The 14,399-nt window shown below is 41.5% G+C and overlaps 1 protein-coding gene across 2 annotated transcripts in view; it reads left to right on the top strand.

Moving 5' to 3' along the window:
- SEC16B (SEC16 homolog B, endoplasmic reticulum export factor) overlaps positions 1-14,399 on the top strand; it is a 111,074-nt gene that overhangs the window by 53,149 nt on the left and 43,526 nt on the right. Inside the window, exon 1 of one of the 2 annotated variants that reach the window (XM_055255692.2) lies at positions 2,634-2,724. The exons of the other annotated variant lie outside the window; for it this stretch is intronic. The gene's annotated coding sequence lies outside the window, so the exon portion shown is untranslated. Of the gene's footprint in view, positions 1-2,633; positions 2,725-14,399 lie in introns of those variants that run through there. 2 annotated transcript variants of the gene reach the window in all.

Raw genomic sequence — 14,399 nt, 5'->3', positions numbered from 1 at the left:
AGGTCCCTCAGCTGTAGGTCTGTTGGAGTTTGTTGGAGGTCCACTCCAGACCCTGTGTGCCTGGGTGTCACCAGGGGAGGCTCCAGAACAGCAAATATTGCAGAACAGCAAATATTGCTGCCTGGTCCTTCCTCTGGAAGCTTTGTCCCAGAGGGGAACCTGCCTATATGAGGTGTCTGTTGGCCCCTACTGGGAGGTGTCTTATCTCTCAGGCTACACAGGAGTCAGGGACCCACTTGAGGAGGCAGTCTGTCCATTCTCAGAGCTCAAACTGGGAGAACCACTGCTCTCTTCAGAGTTGTCAGACAGGGACATTTATGTCTACAGAAGCTGTCTGCTGCCTTTTGTTCAGCTATGCCCTGCCCATAAAGGTGGAGTCTATAGAGGCAGAGGCCTTGCTGAGCTGTGGTGGGCTCCACCCAGTTGGAGCTTCCCAGCTGCTTTGTTTACCTACTGAAGCCTCAGCAATGGCAGACTCTCCTCCCCCAGCCAGGCTGCCGCCTCACATTTGATCTCAGACTGCTGTGCTAGCAGTGAGCAAGGCTCCGTTGGCGTGGGACCTGCCGAGCCAGGCATGGGAGAGAATCTCCTTGTCTGCTGGTTGCTAAGACCTTGGGAAAAGTGCAATATTTGGGTGGCAGTGTCCCGTTTTTCCAGGTACAGTCTGTTACGGCTTCCTTTGGTTAGGAAAGGGAAATCCCCTGACCCCTTGTGCTTCCTGGGTGAGGCGATGCCCTGCCCTGCTTTGGCTTGCCCTCCATGGGCTGCACCCACTGTCCAACCAATCCCAGTGAGGTGAACCAGGTACCTCAGTTGGAAATGCAGAAATCACCTGTCTTCTGCATCAATCATGCTGGGAGCTGCAGACTGGAGCTGTTCCTATTTGGCCATCTTGGAACAGCTCCTAAAAAGTTATTTTGGAAACAGTTGTACGATTCAGAAATTTTACCCAAATCAGGACTTTTCCCTATTTAACATTGAGAACTTCATTCCAGGGTAATAAATACCCAATACATATGTGCCTTCTGCTTCATACTTGTATGTACTTCATTCACAGCCATTAAGATGAATGAAAACTTGAATTTTCTATAATTTTCCCCATTTAAAAAAAAACTTCTGTTGTCTATATAATTAAGATAATTTAACATCCAAGTACATTCATATGCCTCACATAATTTTTTTTTTGAGACAAGGTCTCACTCTGTCACCCAGGCTGGAGTGCAGTGGTGTGATCTTGACTCACTGAATTCTTGACCTCATGCCTCTCAACCTCAGCCCCTCAGGTAGCTGGGAGCACAGGTGTGCGCCATCGCATAGGGCTAATTTTTATAATTTTAGTAGAGATGGGGTTTCACCATGTTGCCCAGGCTGATCTCAAACTCCTGGGCTCAAGGGATCTGCCTGGCTCAGCCTCCCAAAGTGCTGGGATTACAGGCATGAACCACCTTGCCCAGCTTACTTCATTTTAATTCAAAAAAGTGGCTGAGAAATACATAGTGACCTCTCTTGTGTTCTAATTATGTAAGATGCATTGGTTATTTGGTCATTGATCAATAAGTACTTATTTCCCAGTTTTTGGCTGGTGCTAAAATGCAGGGATTGGTTGATCAATTCTAAGTCTCCTCTTTTCTGCAATTGGTAGTTTTTAAAATAATTTCTGAATCACCCCTGGAGGCACTATCTGAGACAGTATGGATTGAACAGCACTGTCAGCAACATGCTCTGGGGTCCCTCCCTCTGTAGAAAGGACGTGAAGAGTTGACCTGCCTCTGGGAACAATCTCAAAAGAGGGAAGGGCTGTGTGAGGTCTGGGCTGGAAGAGGATTTTACATTTTCTCTTTTGCATGGCTTGTCTTTTCCAGATAAGCAGAAGACATCTTTAGGATTCTTTTGTATGTTTGGAACAGAGAGAGGAAAAACCCAGATCCATTTAAGATTCAGCAGAGGGCTTGGAAGCCTAAGAGTTCAGGCAAGTTACCACTTGTCAATGATTCTTACATAATAAAGACAGCTTTGTTATTTCTTCTGATTACATAAATAGTCTTCTTTGATACCTACATACTCATAAATAATCTGAAATAATTCTGTATATGCATATATAATGGCATGTGGCATAATATACCTTTCACTCAATATTATGTCATAGAAACCCTTCCAAGTCAACTGGCATAGCTTTATTATTTGTTATTAGGTATCCTAATGCTTCACAACATAAATATCTCATTATTTATCTAACTATTTCTTTATTCATGAGCATTCACGTCTTCAGTTTTTTGCTACTCCAAACTAACAATTTTATAATGAACTAACATCTGTAATGCTGAGTCCCTAATTTTCACTTTTTCAATGTCTAATCCCGATGGAATTTTTTCCCAATTTATTAACCTGCTGCCCTGATTGTTTAGGAATTCAATGTAATAGTTAGGTTCTCTTTGGAATTCTCATTTAGAAATACAAAGGGGAGTGTGTGGTTTCTTTCTGTAATTTCAGAGAGTGGCCTCTTTTATTCAGACCTTCTCAATATGGTGGTCAGATCATGTTTCCAGCCTCAGGAGCTGCATATTAAGCCATTCCGATGGGAAACTGCTGCTGAAGCAGAAAGGTTCTGGGCAGCTGACGTGGCAACACAGTTTACAGTATCTGCCAGCTGTAAGTAACAGCAGGCTGTCATGATGGGATATAGCAGAAGCAGCAGCAGCAACTCCTGATTTAGGGGCAATCGATGTAAGTACTTATTTTCACCATTAACCAATTAACCCAAACCAAATGCAAATTGAAGAATGCTAAGAGGGAATACAGTTCTCACTAGAGACCCTTTTAGCAGATTCATTTGAGAAGCATTTGGTCTCAACCAGAATAAAAAGGCATTAAGCCAGCACATGGTTTTCAGCAAAATGAAGAACTTCACAGGGTTTTGTTTGAAAAAACTAACTTCAGCTGTGGCTAATGCCAATTTCCAACCCTAACTCCTTGGAGTTCCTTCATACTCTGGCAAAGGCTGTTCCCTGGGGGATAGAATGGATTGTTAATGTGCGAAAGAACACGTGATTTCAACTTACCAAAAAACTTTAGGCAGGTTTGATTATGGAAAGATGAAAGGAAGCTTAGCAGTTTCAGTGTTTGGGAAAAGGAGAGAGCCTGTTAAATATTTTAAGGAGGATTCAAGTTGGTTAAAACTGACTTAGAGGCAGTGTGGAAACTTTTGTTCTCAAGCTATGTAGATGACTAGGGGTGTGGTGCCTGCCAACCCCATGACAATGAAACTCCGGCCTGGATCTCTTTACAAGAGGAGGCTCTGTGGCTGCTGTTCCCGAGGCTTCCACCCTGGGAGTCGTGTTTAGAGTTTCTAGTATTTTCAGAGTTCATAAACCATGTATTTATGGGTTGGCGATTTTTTTTTTCTGTTGAGACCTTTTACTCTGATGTTCAGCTCTGCATAAAACCTAAGTGACCAACAGCGGCTTAACCTGAGTATGGTTAACTTATTGACAAACAGATATTTTTGATTGTCACCTCTCTATGTGGGGGGATACCTAAGTGAACAAGATGGAAGAGGTGGGTCACTGCCCCTGAGGAGTCTGCTGCCCAGGAGGAGTAACAGATGTTATAAGAGGAGAAATGAACACTGGGCTGGGAGTCAGGGGACCTGGATTTGGATCCTGGCATTGATCCCAGTGAACCATATGGCACTCTGGGCTCCAGTTTATGTGCTATAAAATGAATGCACTGGGATGGATAACCTCTTCAGTAATTGATTGCTCACCTAGTGTGAATTTTGCCCTTGCTGAACAGCTTCTCACACAGCATTACCTTAGCTCCACATCCAATTCGGGGACAGGTGCTTTATTTCTGAAATGGATCTCACATGTCACCAGCCAGGCCTCATCAGATTGAGATATTCTATAACAGAAACTTGAAGGATTCTCCTAGATGGGCCCATTTACAGTGTAATGTTGATAGGTGGAAAGGTTGTTTTTGAGAAAGATGTCTTAAAGGGAGCAATTCCACACAGACTCATCTTAAATATCTATTTCTGTTTTCAAATGGTTATTGATTGGAACAAGTACCTTTTCAACTGCTACTGACTTTTGAGAGGCAAAGACACAATAGCCTGACTCTTAAGAAAATGAAATTGCTTGAAATAAGTGTGACCCCTAGGCTTAAGGTTTGAAAGAAATTTAACTGAGTCAAAAAATAAAATAAAATAAAAATCAGCCAGGCTATGGATTCAAGTAGAACAGAAAATACTCACCACTGGCGGCCATGCAGTGCAGCCTGAGCTTCCTAGAACTCCCCACCATCAGTTTAGTCCTTTTTGACTTTGGAAGTTGTGGGAGATTCATAACATGTTAGTAGAATGATGGATCAAATCCATTTTTAAAAAGCACAATTTTTATGTAGACTTATTGTCCATCAGCCCTGCTAGCCTAGCTCACAAAATTATCTGCATGGGCATTCATACCCTTGCTGCCTGCCTCCCTTCCCCAAGAGATGTGTCCTTCCTGACCCGGGATAAATCCCTTCTTTTGGATTACCTATCCCCATAAGCCTCCTATGGAACCACCACACTCATCACTCAGTTCCTTTATTCTGCCTGTGTCTTCAGTCTTTCCACTGGCTTTCCACCACAAGTAAAAACATCTTTAAGTCTCTCCCATTTTATAATACACCAGCCGACTACCCACCAAACCAGCCAATGAGCAAACACAATCCCTCCTTACTGTTTTCTCCCTTTTCTGACCCTCTCACCAACCCTATGGACTCCAGTGGGCACTTTCAGAGTTCTTATGTAATTTGATGTCTTACTGTGTTTGTTGTCTTCATGCCTTTCTTGACAGCCTCTCCTCCCTTGGTTGCCTTTGATGCTGTTCTGACTTTGCCTTCTTAGTCTTCATTACTTCTCTTCCTCTGCTTTTTACCTTAAACTATTATTTTCTTATTTTGAAGTCTGTGCTCTTCTTTGACAATTTCATGCATATCTGAGATTTTAATTATGACTTGTATGCTGATAATGCGTAAATCAAAGCACATACAAATCTTCAGGAAAGAAGCGAAGTATAAACAAATGAACACCACCCACCACAGACGTGTGTCTCTGCAGACTTCTCTTGGGAGCTCTTGACTCATATTTACTGCCTAAGACACCTCCAGTACATTGTCCTGCAGGCACCTCAACTCACCATGGCCCATCCTGAACATAGCTTTCTCTTAGTTGGCTGCCTTTCCCTCTGCATATAATAATGTATGTAACTTCTACCCTAACACTTACCACATTTTATTAAAATGATTATTTTATTTGCCTCTCCAGTTAATGGTGAAAACCTGAGAAATAGAATTATATCTTTATTTTTGTATTCCTAATGCCTACAACACGAGGCACATAATAGTTATTCAGTCATTAATTATTGAATGAATAAATGGTGGACAGATGGCTGCTTGCTGCTGTAGGTTGACATTCTGTTATGTCAGTCAACTCAGTGAGAAACATCCTTCTTTCACAGTAGTTCAAGCCTAAGTTCTGGGTGCCTGCTTTTTGGAATGTCTCTGGACATGTGCTGACTGCTGAGTTAATCACCACGACCAGGGAGATGCAAGACTCTTACTGTTCAGGTCTGAATTTTGTGCTCATTCATGGAGCAAGAGATGGGGTCAGTCTCACACATGGCAAATAAACTGAGAGGGGGCAGGGAAGTTCATAAAAGTAAAATTGATAATTTATTACCAGAAGCCAGAGTGTAGGATGCTGGCAGAAATGGCAGGTACTCATCATAACTGTGTACAAACCCCCTGGCTTTTATCATATAACTGCTATGATAAAAGCTAAACATTGGGGGTTTGCACATACTTCTGATGAGTACCTGCCATTTCTACACTCCACTCTTCTTGTCCGGGTGCCAAGCAGGGACAGTCTTCAGTATCAGCTCTCAACTCTTCTTTGCATTCTAAGGTCAAACCACACCGAGCATAAAACCCATTATGATGCTGCAAAGGTACCAGGTCTTCCTTCGCCTCTTAGCCCTCATCGTGTCTGTTCTGCCCAGAAAACATTCTCTCTTGCTCTCCTTTCTTTCTTTCCAGGATAATGCACTCTCATCCTTCAGGTGTCAGTTGAGACAGATTTTTTTTTTATTCTTTTTTTTTTTTTTTAGCAGAGAAACCTTCTCTGGTGAGGGTTGATACCTTTGTTTTGCATTACATCTGCTTCTCATTGTCATCCTCTCCCAGCACTTATCATTGGAATTGCCTGTCACCTAAGCTGTGTCCCCATTAGGCACTAAACTCCAAGAAGAGAAGGAACAAGTTCACCTTGCCCACTTAATGTGGCCTGAATTTAACACCTAAAATGATTATTGCCACATAGTAGATACTCAAGAAATACACAATAATGAAGTACTCCTGGGTTCCCACCTGTTTCTTGGTTATTAAATAGGAGCACAAACTGTTTTGGGTTCCTTCCATATAGTTTCAGGGCTAGCAGCTTTCTTAGAGGAGCTATGGAGATTCAGTTCCTATGGGAGAAAAGGCTTTTCTCCCATAGGAACTGAATAAATGAAAGTCTTCATTTATTATTTCATAAATAAATGAATTAATATTGTCTAAAATATTATTTGGTGAATGAAGGAGATAATTAAAAAAAATTCTCCCAGGGTTGAAATTATACCACAGCTGGATTCATTTAGTGACATAATTTATTTAATGAATGACATCTAGATCAGCACTAGGACATGGTGTCACAGTGTCATAATGTTATGAGGCATACAGAATATAGCATCCTAAGTGTAAAAGGGAATACGTCTAGCAAGCTTGTACAGAAACTACATCACAGGAGCAGTGTTGCATGCAGAGAATCTACAAAATTCATTTATGGGATGCTCCCAGAAACTAGTGAACTTTAGCCATCTCCCTTGTAATGACAGCAGACACATATGCTTAGTGATATGCTTTGGCTGTGTCCCCACCCAAATCTCATTTTGAATTCCGACATGTGGTGGGAGGGACCCGGTGGAAGGTAATTGAATCATGGGGGCAGGTCTTTCCCATGCTCTTCTCGTGATAGTGAGTAAGTCTCACGAGATCTGATGGTTCTATAAGGAGGTGTTTCCCTACACAAGCTCTCTCTTTGCCTGCTGCCATCCACATAAGATGTGACTTGCTCCTCCTTGCCTTCTGCCATGATTGTGAGGCCTCTTCAGCCATGTGGGACTGTAAGTCCAATAAACCTCTTTCTTTTGTAAATTGCCCAGGCTTGTGTATGTCTTTATCAGCAGCATGAAAATGGACTAATACACTTAGAAAATCATCTTCTTGTGCCCTTCAATGTCCTCAGAACCTGAAATTTGAATTTGTTTTTTTGGCATCATAAGTGGCTTCTATAGAAATTGTCCTGCTATGCTAAATTTAGCATTAGAACAGCACTGCTGGGGAGCTTTGCTATATTTGCAGTCACTCATTCCAGACTGACAGAGCAAGGGATGTGAGTGCCATTTAAACACATGTATGCATCCACACGTGGGCCATTTCTGTACATGGAACAGTGGGCAGAACAGTAGAACCTGCAAAATGGTATGAACCTTTATACAAGGAGAACTTGTCCCATTTGTCAGAAATTAATCTTTGAGTTCTTATTTTTATGATTTAATATCTATCTATCATCATCAGGTTGAATGAACCTATTTACACTGACTGATAACTTTGAAGGTTATAGTTATTGTATTCGCATGAAATAGACTTTAAATAATCGCATTTTTGTGTTAAATATATTACTATATTACATGGCTATTACTAAGCCATATGCTCTTCTGAGCAACAGCATTCCACTAGAAGACCTGTGGTTGATTTTCCTCTACTTAGTGACTGATACTGACACACTCTGTGAATGTGGTAAAAGTATCACTTTTATTGCCTCTAAAATGGACATTCTACTGATGCCACTGGGTAATGGAAATAATGAGCTAAGGATAGGCATCTCTGGAAAAGATAAGCTATGACTGCAGTGGATTATTATGATGAGCGACAGAGCAGAATAAAAATTAAAAATAATAACCTCAGATTAGATTATGTCAATAATAAAGAATAGCTAAGATAAAAGTTAAATATGAACTGCTATGATAAAAGCTAAATAAGAACATATACTCTGAACAGCCTAGAAATGATCTCTTCTGCTATGCTATGCTATGCTATGCTATTTATTTATTTATTTATCTATTTGAGACTGGGTCTTACTTTGTCACCCAGGCTGGAGTGCGGTATGATCATAGTTCACTGCAACTTTGAACTCCTGAGCTCAAGTGATCCTTCCACCAAAGCTTCCCAATTAGGTAAGACTACAGGTGTGAGCCACCATGCCCAACTAATTTTTTCTTTTCTGTAGAGACAGGGTCTTACTATGTTGACCAGGGTTTCTTGAGCTTCTGGCCTCAGCAATCCTCCTGCCTCAGCCTCCCAAATTCCTGGGATTACAGGCATGAGCCATCACGCCCAGCTAGAAATAGTGCTATGCTCTTTTAAACAACATTGACAAAAACCATTTGTTGGACACTTACCAAGGTGCAGAGACTGTGCTGAGTGCTTTTCCTAGATCATGCATTAATTTATTTATCAAATACTTATTGTGCATCTCCTACAGACCACGCACAGTACATTATCTCATTTATTCTACAACAACCTCGTGAAGATATTCATTATTATACACTCATTTAGCAAATGGGGACACTTAGCCTGGGAGGTTAAATAACTTGTCTGAAGGCTCACAGCTAATCAGTAGAGGCATTGGAACCCAAATCCAATTCTGACTGCAAAGCCTGAGCTCTCAGTTCCCATAATGTACCAAAGTCATGAGCTTCGTATATAGTTTAGCTTCTCACACCTTTAACAGAATGTAAGGAACCTGAAAGAGAGAAGAGCAAAGATTTATTGAAAACCCACTCCTGTAATAAATAGGCACTTTCTATGGTGTTTTTCCATGTATCATTTCATCCACATCACAGTCCTTTTAAATGAGATTTCATTTTTAAAATCTCATTTAAAAATTTCATTTAAAAGATGGGCTCATAGAGATTAGGCGATTTTTCCAAAGGCACATGGCTAGCAAATGGTGTAGTTAAAACCAAATCCAGTTTCATTTTCTATTTTCTTTCCTTTGGGCCTTTGCTACTTCCCAAAATGATGAAGGAAAGAACAGTTTTTAAGGAGATATAAATAAGATCACGGCTCTGTACCCAGAGAGGAGCAGACTGCTGAGTGGTATGGGGGCTGTCTACCCTATTCAGACAGCTGCAATGAGAGTCCGAGTCACCTATGTGACTGTGTGTGTCATGCATCAGGAAGAAACATCTGGACTCTAAAATACTGGGGTGTGTTTCTATATGGAGCTGGAGACCTACTTTCCTTGAAGGACAAATACTACCCATCTCAGGTAAACTGAGAGTGTCACTAACCCCCTGGGTACTTTCTGGTGTCTTATATAATATGATATTTTTTATCCAGCAATAGAGAGTAGTTGAAGTTCTATGACTATAAATGAAAGAGCCGTGTGTGCATGAGGGCCTTGGCTTGAGTCTGTCTGGCTTAGACACTGCTTCACCTGCAGGGATGGAGACTTTCCACAGATCCTTTCCAGCTCATTGGCTCTGTGTGTCTGAATGTCTCCTTCTGTTTAGAGTTCATCTCTCAAAATTTTCCAACAAATGGCAGGGAGTGACTTCTGGGGGTACAGGGTATGTGTGTGTGAATGTGTGTGTATGTGTATCTGTCCCATTGCACATGTAAAATTTCCTTGAAGTATCATGCTTCATCTTAAAAATTAAGGCAAATTTGAATTTCATTCAAAAACATTTGTATTTGTTTTAAATTAAGATGCTATTAAAATTGTTTAGAAAAGAAAATTGATGAGTATCTGTGGCATCCTGCATTGTTCCTGAAACAACAAGTACTCCAGTGTGAGAAGCACTGGGCTGCATTTTCTTAAATTTTCTAATTTTGTTGTTTTCACCTTAGCCCATTATTTTTTTCCTGTGTTGTTATATGACACATTTTCTCTATTTCTTCTTGATCTCATGGCTCAATGGGGGCATTGGATTAAGTGTCAAGGAGGAATTGTAGATTTCACAGCAGTGATGAATAATCAGTTAATCCCTTACTGATGACTTGTGCAGAATACTTCCTAAGCAATTTATGGTATTTCCAGGGAAATAATAACTGTTAACATTTATTGTGCATTTTGTGATTTGCCAAACACTTTGTAGGGTTTTGATCTAATTTGACCCTTATAATAACTCTGTGAGGTAGGAGGTTCTATTATTATCCCTGTTTTACAGATGAAGAAAAGGAGATGCAGAGTAATTTGCCCAAGTTCATACAACCAGCATAGTAGGCCTGGGATTCACACCTGGACAGCTTTATTCCAGGACCACCAAGTTGTCTTGCTCCTTTGGGGAATTTACCGCCTATTGGCCTGCAGCTGAGAGAACATTCCAAGAATATTCCAGTCCTACTTCATTTAGTGGGTTTATGAGTCACCTCTGCCTGCTGGAGCTTGACATGGGGTCAGAAGTCACAGCAGCATCCATCTGCCGCCCACTGTTCTTGATTCAGGGGGCATCAATCAAATGGGAGGGGTGAAGAGAGAAGGAGGTTGGGCCACCTCTGCCAACCTAGGGCTAATAAGGAAGCATAGAGTCATTCTTCTTGAATGATAGACTGCCTCTCCAGCTCTTGGCAGCAGAGGTGGATGCAGAGCGGGCAGCTTTGCAGGCAGCCACGTAGGTGGCATTTGAAGGAGTCCTTTGTGGGTGCAACCACAGGGTGCCTTGGTCCTGTAGGAAGCCTGCATGGTGCCTAAACCTTCACTCCTAAGGTTGTGGTAAGAGTAACAATCCCAGGACTGGCACTGGTAGCTTATGGCACCTGTGCCAGGCTAATTGTCTCTGGCACAGGCATCATCTTTTCTTGGCATACTCCCTCCTAATAACTAGAACAGCTGAGCAGCCCAGGATGCTCTGCATCTTGTCTGCCACCCAGCTCATCTGAAGCAAGGGGCTGAAGTCTTGGTGGCCAACACTGGCTGAGGCCATGAGCTCCATATCCCAAGACTGTTTCCAGGGGGTAGCTTAGTTGGAGTCAAGAGGCTGCTCTGCACTAAACCGTCACCATCTGATTCATTCTTGGAGTCAGAAATATGAGATGCTTGCTGACTAAAAAGAGCCACAATGCATCAGATGTTGCTGGAAATACATGTGTGGCCATTATCCCATCATTCCCACTTTGGTTAAGAATTTTAAAAAAATTATTGCAATGTAATGTTTTTCTTTCACTGTCTTGTTGGAGTGGGTCTCTTAAGATTAGCTAGGGACTTCATTTTAATAAAGTCTGCAGATAATTTGTGTCTGTTTGTGTCTCATTTATATCCCACACAGCAGCCCTTTATCCACACTTAGGTCAGTCCCCTAAACTCACTGCCTCAGCCTTCTCTTTTACTTTCTCTGGAAACTCTCTTTCAATATTTAATTCTATACTCAGGCTATGAAAACTATTGGGTACAGTCATACAGTATAAGCTGTTGCTGGTATACATTTAAGGTGTCCATTCATTTATAAATAAAATTTTATCGAGCTCTTGTCATATGCCAGGCACTGTGCAAGGCACTGCGAATATCGCACGGAACAAAGCACAGAAGGCTGACATCCCCATGGAGCTTGAAGTCAGCTTAGGTGGTCAATAACAGGTGCATTTCCAGCCCACTTGTTATTCTGAGCACACGTTCTTAGTTAAAGCCCACTCCTATATTCCACACTGGCCATTCCAAACCGTCATAATGTTTCTCAAGTCTCTTACCAAATTCTCACCCTAGAGATGGCCAGTAGAACTTGGCATTCTACTCCACAGGGAATTCTTGGTTTCTGTCCCCTTATGTTCAAACTTATCTCCACCTATGCTCATCTTCACCTCTTTTTCCCTGTCTTAGAGGAACAGGTGCCCTTCCTCGGCTAGGTTTAACTTTTGTTCCTGTGCTCTGGATCCCATGTGACCCATTTTCTCTGAGATTTGTTTCTTCAGTAATTGTGTATTTCCAGTCTCTTCATATGAATCAGCAGAAACCCTCTCTTGTCTAGTCCACCCTAAACCAATTCTTCAAATCTGAGTGCCTCATGGGAGCCCCAACCCTTTTCTTCACATCTAGGGTTCTGGAAAGAGTAATTTTACTTGCCGCCTCCTCTTCCTTAATTTCCATGTGCTGTAGAAGTGATTTCTATGTCTAATCCCTCGCTCCCTTGACCATGGCTCTACTGAAATTGTTCCTGTTAAGATCATCAAACCTCTAAATTGTCAAATCCAGTGATCCAGAGAACACATTTTTACTTGTTGTCTTTCTCAATATTCCTCCTAGGTTTGGCATTGTTGACCACTGTCCTGCTTTTGAAGCCATCACCTCTGGCTTCTGGGACACCATCCTCTTCTGGTTATCTGCCCATCTTTCTGGCACCTCCATGTTATCTTTCATAGGCTCCGCTTTCTGTGTCCAGTTCTTCTATGTCCACCTCAGAGCTCCTGCCTCAGACTTGTCTTCTAAGCTTTTCTTCAATGATCCTATCTGTGTCTGTGGCTTCAACCACCACATCTTTCCTCCATCCTTTCTCTTGAGCTCATTACAGCCAACTACTTATTGACCATACTCACCTCTGTGTCCCACAGGCCCCTCACAGTCAGCATGTGCAAAACTGAACACATCATATTCCCCACCAAACTGGCTCCTCTTCTAAGATTATTAGCCAAAATAAAAAAAAAAAGGTAGCATGATCTCATCTCCACAGCCTGAAAACTTGGATCATCCTTGACTTCTCCTTCTCCCTCATCTTCTACAGCCAACAGACCACCAATGCATGTTGATTATATTTTATAAACATATATATGTATATATATATTCTATATGTCCCTTCTCCTCCAGTCTCTCCACAGCTGCTCTCATTCAGGCATTCATTTGTCCTGCTTGATTTATGGAGTAGCCTTGAACAGCACACCTACCATTTCTAGTCTCCTGCTTTCCGCTATGCTTCTTCCATTAGAAATATCAGTGATATATCCATTAGAATGATGAATGCATTGTATTACTATTGCATTGTACTGTGACTCATTGTATTATGATTCAATGTCTACTGCTCTACTGAATTGAGAGCTTCTTTGGGGCAGGTATTGCATGTTATTTATCTTTGTATCCCCAGTGCATGTGATAATGATGGACATATAGTAGGTGTTCAATAAACGCTTGTTCAGTGTACAAATGACTCAACCTCTATCAAGAAAAGCAGACTGAGCACAGTTAATCAATCTTGGAAGTTTTGAGCACTGTCCCATTTTAGCAGCTTGAATGCCTAATTAGTAACTGATGTGACAATAACACATTTGGTGGTTGAACTAACACTATTGATTAAAAATAATGTCAGTTAATTTTGCCTTTTAAAATAATACACATTTATTGTAGAAAAGTTAGAAAATATGGATAAGCAAGAGGAAGAAAATAAAATCATCCGTCATTCCATTACCCAGTGGATAACTACTGATAACACATTGATGTAGATCTTCTCAGCTTGTTTTCTAAATTTTTACTTTCAGTAAAGGAATAGGATGAAGCCTGGGGGATGTCTTAAATGCTGAGCTGCCCTTTGCAAGAGTAACCAGTCATTAAATCACAGTGCTCAAGGATTCGTGGCAAACCTGACCTAGATCTAGGTGGGTGTTCACATACATCAGCACTAATCCGGTGGCTAAACATTAGCAGCATCATTAACAGTGATAATACTTTTGCTAGACAGGTGTCAAACTAGGGTAGTGTCTTAGTCAGTTTGGGTTACTGTAACAGAAAACCATAGACTAGGGCTTAAACAACAGAAATTTATTTCTCACCCTTCTGGAGTCTGGGAAGTCCAAGATCAAGATTCCAGCAGATCTGGTGTCTGGTGAGGGCCACTTCTTGGTTTGCAGATGGACATCTTTTGGTTGTATTCTTACATACCAGACAGCAGAGAGAGAGAGAGAAGAAGCAAACCCTCTTGTGTCTTTTTATAAGGGAACTAATTCCATTGACAAGGGCTCCACTCTCATGACCTAATTACCTCTCGGAGGCCCACCTCCTAATACCATCACATTAGGAGTTAGGATTTCAACATATGAATTTTGGGAGGAAACAAACATTCATTTCACAGCAGGCAGTTACTCTTGTTTGAAGCTAGACCCTAGACAGTGGTGTCTGGCATTTGGAAAGGAGGATGGAGACTGGGAAAGGAAATTCACATAAATTAGTAAACTTCTAGGACTCCAATCCTGGTGCATATTTGGGATGCAGAGGAGGAATCAGGTATGAGGACAGAGCACTTGGGGCAGGATAATGTGAAGACTGTAGCCAT

Source organism: Symphalangus syndactylus, chromosome 12 (assembly GCF_028878055.3).
Source record: "Symphalangus syndactylus isolate Jambi chromosome 12, NHGRI_mSymSyn1-v2.1_pri, whole genome shotgun sequence".
Lineage (NCBI taxonomy): Eukaryota > Metazoa > Chordata > Mammalia > Primates > Hylobatidae > Symphalangus > Symphalangus syndactylus.
Note: the sequence above shows the minus strand (reverse complement) of the source record. Positions and strands in the feature narration are given on the sequence as shown.